Source organism: Montipora capricornis, chromosome 7, assembly GCF_036669925.1.
Source record: "Montipora capricornis isolate CH-2021 chromosome 7, ASM3666992v2, whole genome shotgun sequence".
Classification (NCBI taxonomy): Eukaryota; Metazoa; Cnidaria; class Anthozoa; order Scleractinia; family Acroporidae; genus Montipora; species Montipora capricornis.
This window is the reverse complement of record NC_090889.1, coordinates 245,601-250,277: the sequence shown is the minus strand read 5'-3', so window position 1 is coordinate 250,277 and position 4,677 is coordinate 245,601. Positions and strand designations below refer to the sequence as shown.

General features: G+C 41.5%; 1 pseudogene; it reads left to right on the top strand.

Moving 5' to 3' along the window:
• The first annotated feature begins 147 nt into the window (after positions 1 to 147).
• LOC138057339 (uncharacterized) overlaps positions 148 to 4,677 on the top strand; it is a 5,107-nt pseudogene continuing 577 nt past the window's right edge.

The following is a 4,677-nucleotide window of genomic DNA, read 5'->3' as shown; positions in this document are numbered from 1 at the left end:
GCTGTACAGTAGACCTGCCAGACAGATGCATTGTTCACTGAATGCTCCCTGTAATTTGCACGTTTGCGCCGTGGACGCAGTTCGCTCGATGCAGTAATGATGACATGAAATCAAATTCGCTGTCCTGGGTACCTTTTTCGTAAAATGTATCACAATCACAGAGTAACATTCAAAACAACACTTTGAACTTGGTATTGTTTGTGAAAAAATAAAATAAAATAAAAAAACAGTAAAAATAAAAGCATTTTAGGATATATACATTATTTCAATTAAGTGATCCTTTTTACTACTGCTACATTAATGCAACAATTATTTCTAGCAAGGGCTGACTAAAAGCTGATCGCATGAGCCTGGCTGAATATGGCGACTGGATCGGAATACACTGACGAGCAACTGAATTACTTCAGGATCTGCTTTATCACTACTGATGCGATAACTGAGGGCCTGCGAACAATCTTCAAGCAAGAATGGGACAACCGCTACAAGGCCACCGCTTTGGGAGAATGGAAAGACGAGCCCCGAAATGGACTGGACTTCAAAAACCAAGAGTCGCCGAAAAACCAAAGAAAAAACAAGCTTCTTTGGCAACCATGGTTAACGGAAATAGAGAAGAATGGGATTGCACCATGCTCTTTTACGCTATACTGTACTCGGACTGTATTGGAGGAGGCCTAAACGCAGTAGTCCAATCAAATGTGGATGATCTAAGAAATTTTCGTAATCAAGACTTTGCTCATTTGCCACAAGGCCATGTCAAGGAATCAGAATTTCAAACTGCTGTAGCTAAAGTTGAAGTTGCCTTTCAAGCACTTCGCCTCTCCGATCTGAAGATTAAAGAAACCAGAAATCAAAAGAGTTTTCCGACCAGCGAGTTAGCAAAGGTCTTGCAAGAAGTTAACCACCTAAAGAACGAACTGAAAAAAAAAGAACAGGAACTTAAAGAAAAAGGTGAAACCCTTAAGGAAACAGAACAGCATCGAAAGCTCCTTCAAGAGCAGTTACAAACTGAAGCACCTGCGGCAATTTGCATTCTCCCACCCAAGCCATCGCACGACGTTGCCGAACGAGATCACGAGTTGGCTAAAATATCTCAACAGCTAAAGCAACTGAAAGAAACCAACGAGAGCCGATTAACTTCCCTCTACATCTCAGGAAACCCTGGAAGCGGCAAATCTCAATTAGCTCGTCTTGCCGCAAAGAAATTCTTTGATGAAAAAAAACAAATCGCGGGAGAGAATGCATTTGTGATGACTCTAAATGCGCAAAGTCTTGATTCTCTCTTAGAATCCTACATCTCTTTTGCTCGTTTTCTAAAGTGTCCAGAGTACGCAGTCACAAATACTGTAATCGACAAAGGTCTGAAGACGGAGGGGAAGATCGCCAACATAAAGTCGTTAATTGGTACCAAAGTTGAGCTTTACTCATCGTGGCTGTTGGTGGTGGACAATATCGACAGCTTAAGTGAAATGAATCGTCATTTGCCAGGGACCGAAAACATTCACTGGTGTAAAGGTCAGCTGCTGATCACATTGCAAGACACCGCTGCTATTCCTTCAGAAACTTCTTTCAACAATCACATCTCTGTGAGCAAGGGCATGATGCCAACTGACGCCATTTCCTTATTAGAATTCCTCTCCGGCATCGCTGACGGTGAGACTGAAAAAGAAGTTGCTCGGACATTAGATTACCAACCCCTTGCCTTAGCAAGCGCCGCTATCTTTGTCAAACAAGTTCGAGAAGCATCCTCGAATTTTGGCTGGAAAAGCTACCTCGAGAAAGTTAACGAGGGTAAGCGTGCTAACACTGAGGCCGTTCTTACCATGACAAACCAAGCCTACCCAATATCTATGACCACCGCGATTTCATTTGCCGTAGACAACGCGATGTCATCTGACAAGGTTTTGTATCACGCATTCAGTTTCATTTCTCTCTGTGGTCAGCAACCATTAAACCTTGACCTTGTAATCAAGTACATACTGAATGTCGAGAGTGAAAACGATAGGAGCGGATTAGATGAATTTGCGGACGAAGATATCATTGGTTTGAGGATTCGAAAAAGCTCGCTGCTGTTACTTGAAGAAGACGAGAGTGGCGTCCACGTTCAAGTACATCAAATAGTAAGAAATGTCACCCAAACTAGAATCAAAAAGTTTTCCGAGGCTCAATATTTTCAAATCATTCATTGGGGTATTACATCATTTAATCAGTTTATAGATAAGAAAAATCTTGATGACGTAGACTCTATTTCTAATAGTTTTCAGCTGGTACCTCATTTGAAGTGCCTAATAACAGAAATTGAAAGTGTATTCAGTGTAGATAACTTATCTGAAGTCATGAAAAATACCAATTTAAGCGTGAAAGATTATCCAATTCATTTCGTTAGGTTTAGCACTATTTGTGCTCAGCATGGTGACTTTGGTAGAGGTAAAAGCATTTGTAATTTGGCGCTAAAATTAATTCAGCATGACAGTTTATTCGGTGCGGAAAATTCCGCAGCAGTCTATTCTAAAATAGGCGATATCCATTACGAGAAGGGTGAGTTTCAAGACGCAAAGCGTTATCATGAAGTTTCCCTTAAAATTCGGCCACAAGACAACGACTCTGATGTCGAGAACTGGTACAATGACATGGCTCGTGTACTCCATCGTCTAGGTGACCTGGAGAAAGCAAAAAAGTACAATGAGCGCGCTCTAGATATTCGCCTAGATAAGCTGGGACCTCAGCATATCGATGTTGCAACCAGTTACAACAACATAGGCACTGTAATCTATGACCAAGGTAACTGGAGATAGCAAAGAAGTATTTTGAGCGCGCTCTTGCTATTCAGCTGCAACATCAGGAAACCATCAAATTGATCTTGCAACCACTTATAATAACTTAGCTTCCATACTCCATTACCAAGGTTACCTGGAGCAAGCAAAGGAGTATTGTGAGTGCGCTCTTGCTATAGGTATTCAAAAGTTGGGATCTCAACATTATGGTATCGCAATCGGTTATGATACCTTAGCCGATGTACTCCGTGAACAAGGTGACCTGGAGCAAGCAAAAGAATATTTTGAGAAGGCTCTTGATATTCGCCTAAAAATGCTGGGATCTGAGCATATCGTTGTCGGATACAGTTACAACAACATAGGCAGTGTACTCCGTGACCAAGGTAACCTGGAGCAAGCAAAGAAGTACCATGAGCGCGCTCTTGATATTCACCTAAAAATGCTGGGATCTGAGCATATCCATGTCGCAACCAGCTACAACAACATAGGCACTGTTCTCCATGACCAAGGAGACCTGGAGCAAGCCAAGAAGTATCTTGAGCGCGCTCTTGCTATTTTGCTACCAAAGCTGGGATCTGAGCATATCCATGTCGCAACCAGTTACAACAACATAGGCTTTGTACTCTGTGACCAAGGTGACCTGGAGGAAGCAAAGAAGTATTATGAGCGCGCTCTTTATATTTTTCTACAAAAGCTGGGATCTGAGCATATCTATGTCGCAACCAGTTACAAAAACATAGGCCTTGTACTCCATCGCCAAGGTGACCTAGAGCAAGCAAAGGAGTATCACAAGCACGCTCTCACTATACAGATAGTAAAGCTGGGATCTCAACATATTCATGTCGCAGATTCTTATAACAACTTGGCTGTTGTGCTCCGTGACCAAGGTGAGCTGGAGCAGGCAAAAGGAGTATTTTGATCTTGCGTTGGCCATCTATTTGATTCGCCTCGGTCCTCAACATTCTAGTGTTACTACTATTCACCGGCACTTGGATGGACTGCAAAACTGTCGAGTACAGTAGAAAGGCTGTATTGAGTAATATTTGAGTGATATATATTAATAGTCATTCCGCCGCCAAATATTTATCCCGAAATGATATACTCGAACCCCTTCCCAGTACCGCTAACTAATCACGGAAACAGATTAGAAGTTGCGTGATATTTTGCAGCATAATCCTGACAGCCGTGACAATATGCAGTTTACAAGTTTGTGTGCCCCAGGCTAAGTTTACATTAATTATAAGGCAACGTTATCGGATTCGTGACGAATCCGTGGTAACTTTTGGTAGCTGATCTATTCGTTTTGTCGTTTATACACGAAAGGATGAATTCGGGGTCGAAAAGTAATCGTAACCGAATACTTTAAATCCGAACACGACGGATGTTCCGTTTACTTCTTGGCCTAGCGCACACCTACTTCGCTCTCTTTTGTCTCCAGATTAACTCTCTATTGTGAACGAAACGAAATCCGAATATTCTGTAATTTAAACAAATCAAGAATCCACTGAAATGCTCCAGATGGAATAAATCCGGAACATTTACGAATCCGACATCATTTACGCAAGTGTAAACTTAGCCTTAATTAATGGGATAATTTAACAATTTGTGATTTCAGTCGTATTTTGTTATGCGATACTACTGTAAGCTAAGTAGCGTGTTTGACAAGTCGAATCCTTTTAAAAGTACGTGTTCTAAAAATGTGTAAATTGTTCACTCAGCAAAGTTTTGTTACTCGAAAAATTACCGATTTTACAAACATCAGGAGTTTGGCTCCTTTGCCCCAAAAATAATGTTGAAGTTGTCTGGCGAAAGACGCGTGGCTTCCTTTTGTTGATACAGTCGAACCTCCATTATCCGGATATCTCGATTATCCGGACTTTGTCTTTGGGCCCACTTTTAAATTGAA